Source organism: Bombus affinis, chromosome 3 (genome assembly GCF_024516045.1).
Source record: "Bombus affinis isolate iyBomAffi1 chromosome 3, iyBomAffi1.2, whole genome shotgun sequence".
In the NCBI taxonomy this organism is placed as follows: domain Eukaryota; kingdom Metazoa; phylum Arthropoda; class Insecta; order Hymenoptera; family Apidae; genus Bombus; species Bombus affinis.
The window spans coordinates 11,250,358-11,264,804 of NC_066346.1; the positions used below are offsets into that span (position 1 = coordinate 11,250,358).

At 35.3% G+C, this 14,447-nt stretch overlaps 1 protein-coding gene across 4 annotated transcripts in view; it reads left to right on the plus strand.

The window, feature by feature from the left end:
* LOC126914646 (centrosomal protein of 290 kDa-like) overlaps nt 1-14,447 on the plus strand; it is a 170,263-nt gene that overhangs the window by 54,774 nt on the left and 101,042 nt on the right. The gene's annotated exons all lie outside the window — the stretch shown is intronic.

Here is a 14,447-nt window from a genome sequence, read left to right on the forward strand (position 1 = left end):
TTGATGTTAGAAAAGGATGTTTGAACAGGTTTAGACTGTTCGTTGAGGTAGTTGAAAGAATTTAGAATCTCTCGATGAATTTATCGTGTTCTACTGTCAGATCGTAATCAGGATGAATTTAGGGAACGCGTGACATACTCGGAATGAAACTTAACCTTAATCCCTCAATCTTCTGTCCTCTTTTCATTTTGGGGTAGGTTAGGGTTAGGCTGGATTCGTTAGGGTTGAATTGAAATCGAATCGTATGGAAGTCGTAAGAAACTTTGTGTCGTAATGAACTATGTTGTATGCTAATTAAAGAGCTGGTATTAAGATTATTTAAATAGGCTTGGAATGATTATTTATTGCCGTTTACCTAATTATTTATATTATTCCCTGTAATAAATAGATTCGTAGAAATAAGTCCCTTGTTCTTTGAGATGTTGCGTGATTAATTGTGTATCTGATTAATGAAATTGAGAATTTCATATAAAATAGAGTGGTCCAGTTTGGCTTCAGTTAAGGTCATCTGTACGAATCTTATGTTAATCGAGTTGAAGAATTCTAACAGTAATAGGAACGAAATTGATATTCACCTAACGCTGAAACGTAATGTATGCAAGGAAAATTCAACGAAGAATCAAGAATCAGAGATATGCACGAACGAAAGGCGTAAAGTCCTTTTACAAGCGAATTGTGCGATGCCAAAAGGACATTCGATTTTCGTTACATAAGAAACGCGCGTACCGCACTTTCATTGCGTAAGATTATGAAAGTCATGAGAATTTCAACGGCGATCAGAATATTGTAATTGATTATATAATTCAGCTAAATTCTTTGGCGACAAACGTAAATCACATTGTATCGATGATTCGCAAGTATCCAAAGCTAATTAATCTGTTGCCGCGTACAGTATCACGACTGGTCTACGCTCCAACTTTGTCATTACGCGAGCTGATAATATTTGGTTGTCAAACGAGATTAAGAACGTGAATGAACAGAAGATATTGACCGTGAAAACTTGATATCTGAAATTAATTTTAAACGAGAGACAAAGTTCGTCAAATCTCGGTAAGTTTATCTCGTAAAAAGCAAATTAAAAATTTGGATGATCTTGACTTGGTAAATTGAGTTACTAATTTCTTTTTTATTTAACGGTTTAATTTAACTTGAAGCTTCTCCGTGCAGTTTAGTTAGGATTGAATTACAGCTTAAAAGTATTGCGTTACTACTCAAACAAGATTACTACTTTACAATTTGAGGAAAACGATTAATCTCTTCTTCAAATCGTTCGTCCATGATGAAACAGTCATAGCGCAGTAATCACAGTTCACAGTGAAAACACTCACTTAATAAACAATTAATAATTTTTCTCAAACATAACTTCCATGATTCTATTAATCTCACTTTACGATCGAATATGTAACATCAAGCACATCATAATTAAACGAAACAGTTTTGCATCACTAAAAATCCCGTTTCTATTGCTCCATGTTAGGAAAAGAAGCGCAGGTGGAAAAGAGGACTAAAAGCAATTATCGAAGGACTATTTAACAGAGTCGAAAGCTTGAAGTCATCCTATTCATCCACAACCGGTGGATTCTAGGTGATTGTCGATGAGCTGTTGCGAAAAAATTTTGAAACTCCCCGTAGTAAACGTATCGATCTCGATGGCGCAAGTCGCCGAGTATCATTGGTTTCTACTTCGATTTAGATCACGGCGTTGTAAAAAGTTTTGATTAATCAGAAGATTCCGTTGAGTTTCATGCTGAAGATTCGCCGCTTAGGCGTGCATTAGACTGCGCTATTGCGAATCGTAGAAAGCGACATGACGAGTACAAATCGTAAACGGTGCCTCGCCGTGGATCATCGAGTACCGGCCGCGATCAATCAAACGGTAACAACGAAAGCGAGTCGGACGTTATCGTTTGCACGAGCGAATTACCAGGCAAATTCAGCGCGACCAAATCACCTGGTCTTTCGGTTTCTTCTCTTCCTTTTTTACTTTTGGATTACCACGAAAACGCTTCCTTCTTCCGGAATTTTGGCTTTATCCGTAACTAAAGAAACTTCCTCTTCTGAATTCTTCGCTGCCATTTACTTTGCCGTGTGAGGTTATTGACTGTGTTGTTTTTCAATACTAGATCAATCTAGAAGTCATCTGAAATCATTGATAAAGAATTTTCGTAGGTTCTTAGCAAAATATGAAATTCCACTCTGAAGTGCTTCTTCTCTTCGATTTGGGAAATTCTGGTAAGAGATTTATGGTTATAGAAGAGCGAGGAAACGAGGAATTTAATGCGATTGATTAATTGAAAAAATGATACAATTTAGTCCTGAACTTGTTCACGGTCGTTCATTTCGTTAGATAGGCTATTGCAGGAAGTGTCATGTGTGATATTAGATCTATCGAAAACTAGAAACTGTTATATGCAAAGAAATTTAATTTGGTAGATTTAAGAGAAAATATAAAAATTCCAAGAATAGAATATTCATTGATACTGTTTACAAAAAATGAAACTGGCTAGCGGTTAGAGAACTTTTAATTTGACGAATCTTTTAACGGAATAGAACTTTGTGATCTACAGTTGTGTTTTGATCATTTCGATGTTAACATAGATATGTATTAAGTTGTGCAAACTCGAAAAGTTAGCTTAAAAGATTTTTTACATGTATCATTTATAACAATTGAAAACGTAGTACAACTTTTAGGTAACTTAATAGGTAAAGTAGTAACAGAATTGATTAACGAAGAGGAAAGTAGTAAGTCTCTTTATCGAGTAGCTTTAAGAGTATTAGAAACATTAGTGCACGATGAAGACATTTCAGCTAATGGTCCAGCAATTATCTTGTTTAACAGTTTGTACCATATAATTGAGCGAAGATTAAAAGATCAGCTTGGGAAGATCCTAGTACCATACTTGTAGAACATCCAATCGTTTATACGAAACATTATTGTTAATTAAAACAGTATTGATTTGATTCCTCGCTAGATATGCTTCAATCGATTTCTACTACTATTTATGATCTTGTAAATAAATAAACATATCAAATTATTTACAGCATAGAAAAAGACTAAAAGTCTAACAAGAATATAAAATAAATGAAAATCAATATAACCTTTTTATACTGAAATATCTTTTTCTTGCAACATCGTTAGAACTTACAACATCGAATATCTTCTTTCTGTAAGCATCGTTGAATCGCAACTATGAAAACCATACAAGAAAGGTATGATAAGACCACTTTTTATTTTCTGTTCCTTTCACTCGATGTGCATTGACGATATATTTTAAAATTGTTCTTCTGTAAAGTTATTACGTCTGCAAATTGTTTCCAACCGAATCATCTCATAATACTCAAAATAATCGAATAACTCGGCGAACGTCTAAACGATCCGAGAGAATTAAAAGGAAACGTCTTCTTAGACACACATTGGTTACATCGATCAATCAGAGCTATAAGATGGAAGCACAAATGTGATCTATCAGGGAGGGGGGAGATCAGGTACGAATTGACCCTGCCGTGTTTGCAAAGTAAAAGTCGCCTGATCGCCGGCTTAGAATCGCTGCTTTTAATGCAAGACCATCACGTGATGGAAAAATGCGATGCACGGTGTAATTATGTCGTAGATCTTCCCGAGACTTCACATTCTCTCGGCGTTCTCGATCCTCTTCTCGCCGACTGGGGGAGAGAAACTTTCATATCAGTCGTTCGTAGCTTTTCTAGTCAATCAATACAACGTTACGTAACCGATATATCGTTCGTCTTTTTTTTCTCAGCTTCTGTATTTCCGAGCTTCCATTTTGCGTTTGATTTAGATAAAATCCATCCATAAAATCCTTTTGTAAAAAAAAAGATGATCGGACACGGTTAGAGGGTGCACGAGGTGTGAATGCGTACAAAGTACAAGCTGTGTGCATGCGCAAGGTAGCGTTTATCTTCGCTCCTGCAGCCATTATCGTAAATCGAGATGATTGGCGACGAGCAATTTATCGGTATTCAATTACTAATTTCAAGTCAGGATTGTTTATTGGAAATTAAAGCGAGTATCATTTGCGCGATGATCAATTTGGAAGTTTGAGAAGATTGGAATAATCTTTGGTAGAAATATGTGAGCGATCTTTATGTCATATTAAAGTATCGTTTACATACGATGAATTTTTAATCATTCGTGATGATTCGAACGATCTTTGTCACAAATTTTGTTCAAGATTTTCTTTACCATAGGATATTTAATTACTCAGCTCGTGTAAGCAATTTTCGTGGAAAGGAAGTAACACATTTGCATATGACGAATTTTGTGATTTGAAAGGATTTGAATAATAGAAAAATGAGTAATAGTAGAAATTCTACTGTTATGTATTTTCTTTAAGATTTTCTCTATATTCAGTCTACTGTATATAATATAACATCATATAAAAAAGAATGACAATAAAATGCAGGGGATTTTAATAAGCTCGTTTATATGCTAGCATTTATTACTCCATTCTATGCATTTATTACTGCGTTCCAGGCTTGATGGTGTAACTATTTTCAGAAATTCGTCATTGCTACTTGGATCGCGTGAATGGAATAATATTCAAAGTATACAATTGTTGTTCAACCTTCGTTAATATATGGTGTGTTAAGAAAAATACTTGTTGATTAATTGTCTCAAATATTAATCCAATTGCTTCACAGACAATTCAAGTTCAAAAATTGTTCTACATTAATCATGAAAATACCACTGGAGTATAGACATTTCGTCTAAATTCTACTTTTATTCGTTTTCATAATTAAAATATCCGGATCCCCGGTGTGTCGTTAACAAAATCTCATGCAGAAATTTCAAATACTATAGAACCAAAGAACAACGCGTGAAACTAAAAATATCGCAGAATTAAAAAGTAAAATATAAAATTTGAAATGTTGCATAGTTGAAAACAAAGATCAGGAGCAGAAAATTCCTAAAGTTTAGAAACCTATTCAACGACCATTTCTTTCGCTGAAACTTGTATTTTTCTTAACGAACTCGTACATTCGTAGAAACAAATTCAGGATTTAAAACACATTTCCCGAGCGTCGTAACACGTCGTCGAAGTTCTTGGTTTCGACAGCAACCAAGAACAATTAAATGCTTTCAGCTATTCGCGAGTTCCCGTGACTAAATAGCGGGAGCCAACTGGCAAAGTCGTTTCGAGAGGAATTTTATGCATTCCCTTCTGCACCGATATTTCTCGTGGCGCGTAAAACGTATGGATGTGAAGCGGGAGTCGCAACTTTGACGAGCGGACTCACAATTTGGCAGACCTGTTCCGTTGCGTAACAACCATCGCCATTTTCTCGATATACGGTTTGCTGAAAATGTCAGATCTGCGCTCACATAGTCACTAAACGATAAGGAAAACCGGAAAGTTTCAGCCATAAACAAAGAAGGAAATAGTTTCAAGTGAAATTCGACAAAAATGGAGAGAGATTTTCAATTAAATAATGAATGTACCAACAGTAGTAATTTAAGTGACAGGTGGTGTACTTCATCACCCACGATTTCTTCATATAGGTGTAGTTTATTGTAGTTCATGTTTCTAAACGTTTTTTCTTCGTTGCATATTCTCTCCTATACGTGGAGTTTATTATGCATTCGAATCGTTGTTTTCGTATCGAGCTTGGCATACTTCGCGTGTTTCTTTCTGATCTTATTGCAATGATAAGTCTTTTACTTCGTAATGCTTTCCAAGTGCTTTGCTGAACAAATGCAAGCTTGTAAGCTATTAAGTTTCCTATTAAGAATTTGTTCAAATACAAATCTTCCAATCTTTAAACTCCTAGCTTCTCAGATTTTTAAATTCCCACATTTAAATTCCCATTTTTAAATCTGAGAAGTTAGGAGTTTGAAGATTGGAAGATTTGTATTTGAACAAATTCTTAATAGGAAACTTAATAACTTACAAGCTTGCGTTTGTTCAGCAAAGCACTTGGAAAACATTACGAAGCAAAGGACTTATCGTTGCAATAAGAACAGAAAGAAAAACGCGAAATATGCCAAGCCCGATACGAAAACAACGATATATATATATACACGAAATTTATAAATTTCCAAGCTTCTGAATTTCAAAATTTCTAAATCTTAAAATTTGCAAACTTTCAAATTTCTATATTTTCAAATTTCCAAACTTTCAAATTTCTAAATCTTCAAATTTCCAAACTTTCAAGTTCCTAAATTTGCAAATTACCAAATTATAAAATCTACAAATTTGAAATTTCCCAATTGTTAAATTCCGATTAGACTATAAACCTTCGCACTTCATTCGCGCCTTCGAAATATAATTTCTACATCTACGATTCTCTTCGTCCCATTGACTTTATCCTCCCGCATATGAGACGCTGCATAACGCAACAAATACAAAGCCCGAACGAACGAGAAAAAATTGTGCGTGTCATCGAGCGGAGCAATGTCCACGCGCAACCTTCAAGTGCAGTCGTTGTATCGAAGTCACGGTACATGTTACAGCTGGAGCAACGGGCGTTCGCATGATCGGCGTGTTTCGACTTTCTACTTGTACTACAAATTGGCCATTTTCTTCAATCGTTTAAATTGCTTGGTCAGAAAACGTGTACATAATGTGACAGCATACACGTCGATATAATTACTCGATATTTCTTGCCGATCTTCGTTCGCGTTCCGGCTCGTTTATCTTTATCACACTACCGTTCTGGATACTCTACTGTGACTAATTAGAATTTAATTACGAGCTATGAGCAGACTACCGACGAATCGTCAACAATCGCATTTCGACCTGTTGATCGAACGTATCGAATCGTTTAAATATTGGCCATTTTTCGAGGACGATCATTTTAATCGTGACTACAGTTGGAACGGCCAGGATTAAAACACTCAGAAGCTACATTTAACAAGTTCATCAATTGAAAGGTAGAGACAGGTGATGATATTACAAATATTATTCTTTGAAATTTATCTTGGATTCATTTTTTGTGGTATTTACGTATAATAAATGTAATATAAAAGTAAGACGTTTGTTCGTCGACAAGTTGAACACGATTCATTCAGCTACGGGTGAAAACGAAAAAGTGCAGTTAATTAAATCAATCATACTTTATTTATTTCATTATTATGCAATTTGACTTCCGAGAGACTCGATTAATACACAGGTGATGGAGCTTTGGTCTCGCTCATATGGACTCGATATGTTCCATCCCAAACTTTCTTTATCACAAGATATCATATTCCCATAATTCGTAATTATGACATCATATTCGGCCACCATATCTTTATATACCATTTATAATACCATCTCATATTATACAGATTTCTACGAACATCTACAAAAATTCGCAACCTAAATAAAAATTTGTATCTCTGTCTGAATATCATAATAAGTATTCTACTTTGTATATTTTCTATACGTTTGCATATTGTATACTGTACATATAATGTATACACCCTCTACGTATGAATGAAGTTTACTTATGATTATGCGAAAAGATGTGAATTTAAAATAATGATTTCGAGGAAGAACAGCGTGAACCAATTTCAATTACCAGACACTATCGAACAAAGAAATGGTAAATTCGCTATCAACTTTGATTATTCCGGTTTCGGTAGAGCCAAATTGTAAGTCGATTATGGTAGTGAAGTCTTTCTCGATCGTGAACGGGCGTGCTTTACATGCAGTCGCGATTTCGACTGAGGTGAATCGAAAAAAAGAGCACTTTCTCCAGGCATTCGCGATCTTCGAAAGTTGTCGGGCCGCGATGTTTCACGAGGTCGCCTTCGCGAGAACCTTCTCCGTAAGCTTACGCACCAGATTTCCTTGGACGGCCACACCGCGGCGCCGGAACGTTAAATGCCACTGACATTCACTTTTCGTTACGTGAAACGGAAAAAGAAAAGAGACAAAGAAAGAGACTAGGGTGGACCGGATGAATCACGCGACTCACACACAGATCCGTATCGTTCTTATGGTTAATCCTCCATCGGTATTATCAGGTTGTAAACGATCACGAAGATTAGTTTTGAGTTTTATGTTTAACTCTAAAGCACTTAACTTTTTGTATTTTATACTTTATGTGATAAATGTTATCGTTATTCCGTATCGTTGTAATTCTTCTAGAAGAGTATCAAAAATAAAAGCGAAATTGTTAAAATGGAAACTGAGAACACCTGAGATTCGTGACCGAGATTCAACCTGTTGTAATCAACACGATCAAACGTAACCCGGTTTAAGCAACTTTGTTACAAAGTTGCAGAAGCTTGCAACAACCGGCTGCCCGTTGAATGCTACGAAAGAAGGTAGACGCGATCGCCCATGAGAATTCTAAACAAACAATATTCGGTTACTTCCAACGGTTCATTAAACCATTGTTTGCGAAAAGAAGATTACGATAAAACGAAGAACCTCGTGATCTTAGCAGCTTCGCCTTTTCTGTTTTCGTGCCTTCACTCGCCTCTTGCAAGAAACATTGTAAAGCAAGAATTATAGGAAAACAGCATAATTTTACGAAATATATTTATATTTAGTAAGAGCAATTAATAAATATGAAATTGTCAATATTGTAAAAAATGTCTAGTATAAAATTTACTAAAATTCGTAGTGTATCGACTTTGATGTTTCTTTTATTCATCGCTGTACCTGAATTTTTCAATACAAGATTCATGTCCACACGTGATCACTGCTATTTAAAACAATTAACGTCACCGTATTCGAAGCTATACGTTCTCGTTAATGAAAATGTTCTACGTAATCAAACCTCCACACCCATATACTCTTACGTGTTCGAAAAACGATAAATGGAACAGTATTGGGCAATGGAACGTCGCCCCGAGGCTAAGTTTCGCTGATTTAAGTTTGATCGATGAATCGAAACAGCCGATGAATCGAGAAAGTTACTCCTCGAGCGTATACCTAATTGATTGGCATCGAGGAAAACTATTCGATCGTACGAATTTCCTTCGTTCAGAAGCGAACTCGAACGGGATAGTTATCGATAGCGTCCACTTTGTGTTTAATTATTTATGCGTGAAGAAGATCGTTCGACTTTCCGCGGTCCGTTAATCACGATGAAAGGCGAAATAGCGGGTTCAATGTGGAATTGTTACATCCTCGCCGTCGTATATGGGCTATATGGGGTATGGAGCCGTACATTGTGTGTAACAAAAACTGATTGATAAGGTTAAAGGGCGTAGAAAGAAAGTGATGTAAAAAATTTCATTGTGCTTGTATCCCTGAAATATCGATGACATATTAGCGTAAGCATGCTTGGAGTATATAAAGGATTTTTAAATAATTGTTGAAATCGGAATGGTTGACAGTTTAACTTTATATAAGTTGATGAATGTATGATTACGTCGCTCGAGTAAATCGTCTTTTGTTACAGTCACTTCGATTATATTGATGAATGTTCGAAGAAATTTATTGGGAAATCGAGTTTTTATTATTTGATTCGCTGATGGTTCCAGATTTTATTAATTTCGTGTTTCTTTTCATTGTCTGATAAGATCTGTCTGATATGAATAAATGTATCTACGAGTTTCAAATTATATTAATTTGAATAGCGTAATTAAACTACAACGAAAAATTGAAAACAGTTATCTATATATGTCGTTGTAATGGCCAACGATGAGTCAATACACTGCCGTAAACACATTGTGATATATTCTGTTACATATTATTTACCGTTTCTTCAACACACCAGAAGTGTAACTTTTTATACAGATTATTGTCAATATTATTTGTCAGTGTTTAAGATCTTTAATATTATCATACATAAGAGGCCATCTAGACGATGAATTATGTACATATTTATATTGTCAATACAATATTGAGAACATTAAATATTGATAGTGATATTGACAGTAATAGTCGTTGAACGCTTCTGAACATGTCAGATTTCAATGGTCCACGTAAAATCCTGCCAAGAAACACGCATCTCAGTGACCGCATTTTTTCATACATGTTGGGTACACCACAGTTGCTGAAATCGACTTTTATAAAATCATATCGTCATAAACGGCGCAATCGACACTGTAGTTGCCTCTCCATCGCACAAACATGCAATTTCAGCCAACAACCAGTTTTTTTTATCAATTACTACATTTCACCTACAACATATGTATAGTGCTGTTTCTTGGATCAGGCAATTAATTAAACCATCGAAACGACCGAATTATACAATTTTTTGATACGTTATCGCTCCCAATAATCGTTCCGAGAATTTCTCTTTTTTTAAAGCACTGAACGTTTCAGAGGATCCGACAACGATCCAATTGCAATTAATCCACCTGAAGATATATCGAATTGCTTGACACATCACTTCTCTGAGTAAATTCTTTAAAAATTTGGTCTTTTCAAACGTTAGAAATTTCCCCGAGTTTTCCCCGATATTTTCTTAAACGTCATTCCTAATTCAATCTTAAATTCTCACTACGAAATCTTGCACTAAATTTATCAGTAATTTGCAAAATTCTCCCCTTCGCAGCACACTCTAGAAGTTTTATATGTAAATAGTTTGATTGTATTTTGTTTAATTTATCGATACATCATCGATCAGAATAAATCAACAATTTCGCATTTTTAAGACATTAAGAACTTTATACGTTACGAAATTGGTTAACATATTGTACGATTCACGTATAAGTATCTCATTCAGAAACTGTTTCATAATTTCCAATAATTATATCATTCCCATTATATCGCAATACCAATAAGCGTCTTCCAGTAATTAAACAAATTTCCTTTTTTAAAACAGTAATTGTTGGACAAAATTCGGCAATTAGGAGAGAATTTGGTCACTGTGGTGACCGAGTTTCAGGAACGAGACTCGGTCGCGTACGTGCGAAAGGTGTATCCTTGGCGGTCGGGGCGGCGCCGGAAATTCCCTCGAAAAATGTTTTTTAAACAGGTTTGACCAGTGGTTACTGCGCGTGTGTTATCGATCCGAGGCAAATGTGAGCGGGAACATGCGTCGTTGAACGACTCGAATCCGGGACAATGATATAACATGCTCTCATATTGGTTTCGAGACGATCGAGCAGCGTGTGCTTACTACAATTGCAGTTGCACGCGTGCCTGAACATCTGCCAAGTCGTTTGCACAAACAGATCGAGCTTTAACAAGTTTCAAGTAGATCAAGACGAATATTTTTTCTTTATGTGTTGAGGAAGACTCGTGATCTTGTTGCGCCGATGTTGCTTTTGAAGTTACGCGCGTTTTGAGATGGTGAAAGCGACAGCTTGTTACGCTTGTTACGACGCAAGAAGTTGATTGGATTCTCTGGATCGTGCTATTACGATCCTTAGGGCGGGCTGGTTTAGATTCTGTGTGGGTTTCTCTCGAGAAAATTTTGACGAAGGAAAATGACGGAGAGAGAATGTAGATTGATCGTCAATTTAAAGTTGAGTCTTCGAGAATAATCTATTAATTTGTATATGTATTTTTTTAACTTAAATTTGAATTTTGATTTTTAAATTGGAATTTGTTAATTTGAATTTAAATTTCAGTCTGAATGGCTTCGTTTGCGTATAATCTCGAATAGTCTTGAAATGTCAGTTGTACCTAGATTGCAAAACATATTGTATCAAATGCACCAAATCGTCGCTTTAACTTTCTCCTTGATGCCTTCACTTGAATGAAAATACTTTCATCGTTCCTCTCGTGGAATTCTGCAACGTTCATCGAAAGGCTCTCTTCGTGCAAAAATCGAAAGTGGCGGGAACAAACCGATCATTTACTCTTACATATGAGCCATTCCGAAACCAAACTGATCGACTTCGATTTTCGAAAGACATTTTAACTTTGATGCAACCACATATAATTCTCAAAATACATATAATTAAATTTATCTCTCTAAATGTGAGAGTTTAAAATTTAAATTCAATCTCAATACGCATTTAATTTTATTTAAAATGTTAAATCTTAAAATGTAAATTTATGATCTCGGTACATGTTTTCCATTTTAAAAGGTCGGTCGATTAACTTGAATAAGATTGATAAGTTTCTTTTGTACGTGGCTCGTGTAACATCTTTTATATTCGGTCATCTAATAATTCATATATTCAGGTATTCGTTAAAGTGATTAGTAAAATAATAATTTACCAACATTATTTTTCGTACCATTTTTAAATTTAAAATATTCACCACGTGCAACCACTGTTATTTTTGTACATGATATTGATCTGAATCTCGCACATGCTATCATATCAGTCAGGTTAATATAAATCAGACCGCTTGAAATGAAATACTGCTCGATGTTGTGAAAGTATTTTCGGAGAAGACAAATATTACAGGAGCACGATACACGACGTTCATTCTAACATAACATTTATATTAATGTTAAAGATATTTATAAACGCGCCGAGCAAGATGAGACAGTGTGTATAAGATAAAGTAATAAATAGATACATAATTAGATAGAAATCTCGAGGCAATATAACGTACACTTCAACTCACATTTCATGATGCACATTTACAGCTTTGCATTATTTCTAACAATACAACATATTCTTACTATTATATTTTCTCTATTCTCTATCGCTATATCTGATATAACGTTTCACTTCTTTTCCCGTAAATCTAAAATAGAAAAAATCGATGAATAATATCGATCAATAAATGTCGATCAGTTTACTGATGTGAACAATTAAATCCAATTTACCCGAACGAGGACGCGATTTCGTCATTACCACACGTTTACAGAACATGTTTAAATACTTTGAAGGTGCGACTGGACCAATAATGTTTATTTGGTGAAAGGGGAAAGTTTTGTATTTCCTTATAGGAATACATCCGAGATTTTTAAATGTCAATCTGCGAAGGTTAACGACATAGATTTTCGATCTGATAAGATGCGTAATACGCATCTATCAAATAATTTTATAATCTCCAGCCATTTATAATCCTTAATTGACTGTACTCTGTGCAATGGTCATATATTTCCGCTTGTATATGCATAGTTACGAAAATACTGTAAATGTAAAATACTGCATATTTTCTACCGCTCACGCTAGAATAACACTTCATTCTATGATATTATTTCATTCGTTACTCGATTAATTTCAGTGACCTGAGGTTCTTGTAAGTTTTATTTAAGTATCTCACATAAATTTTTACATTGCCGGTTTTTATACGTGTATGCAAAAGTGCACACAATTATATGCAAAAGTATATAAAATATCGAAAATATACTACCCCTTGTAATACTTATTGAATAAAACAATTGTCTGTATCTGGGTTCTGTCTTTTTAATTATACTCGCAAAAATATGAATTTGCATAAATATCCGTAGTCCAGTGATGTTATAACAGAATCTCGAAGTTCGTACAATGCTTGGGAACGAAATTTCTTCAACGTTTGCAATGTATTCAAACGTCAAAGGAAGCGACAAAAATTTCCGATAGGACAAATAATAAACTGTGAATTGGTGACGATAATTAAACTGTTCACCTTGAAAGGTGCATCATTCTCTTCCAAGGTACACCCACTCGTTGCGAAATAACATTTCGCCCAGACGCATAATCGAAATTCGATCGGGTGTGGATCAAAGGAGTCCGTACGTGAGTAATACACGCAAAAAAAGAAATTTTGCTATCGAGACATCCATTCGAGAAGGGGAAGGATTGAACCTTGGCATTCTCCGCAATTCTGACCCGAATCTGGCTTCCAGCCTTTTGCGGTTTTCTGTATGATCATGACTCCTCGATACGTTGTACTCGGATTTGTCTTTTTCTCGTTTCCCATCTTCTTCTCTTTGTTGATGACGAGAAACGATTTTTTATTGAAATTTGAAAGACGGCAGGTCGCAATCAATCAAAAGGCTCGCACCAAGAGGACCTTGACACGCCTTTCGAGGTATTTCGTGACGTTCATTGATCCGATTTTGAAAATTCGTACGCAGCTTTGAATTAATTTATTTTTTGTCGCAGTTCTTGTCGGGAAATTTGATTGTTTCATGGAGTTACTAACAAAGTCTGTGAATTTATGATACTGATTTGAATCGTTGCACATTTGTGAAGCGTTTTAATGTACAAATACGTACAAGATAACCAAAATGTTTAGACATGTCCATAGTCCATTCGCAATATTTAAATTTGGAATTTTAATGTGATTAATAAGAAGACAGCTGTAGGTAAAAGATTTTTCACTCAGATTCCAGAGTGATGAACGATGATAAGATGTGTTGACAGATTGGTCGAAGTATGTCACTGCAGTGGTTCGTTGATAATTTCGTTAAGTGAAAGTTGTTGGATAAATTTGTAAAAAAGAGAAGGAAAAAATATGGCCTGTGGCGTATGTATTTCATTCTTCTTAATTTGGTCACTTTTATATTCATTTCAGGTAATCAACGGTGTGCCACATTATTCACTGTCACGTGGAGCGTGATGCGGTAATTTCTGAACGAAATAACATGGTCAACTTGACCGAATCGGCCGAACAGGTTGTCGTTTATTTCGCGATAACTTTAACGAGAAA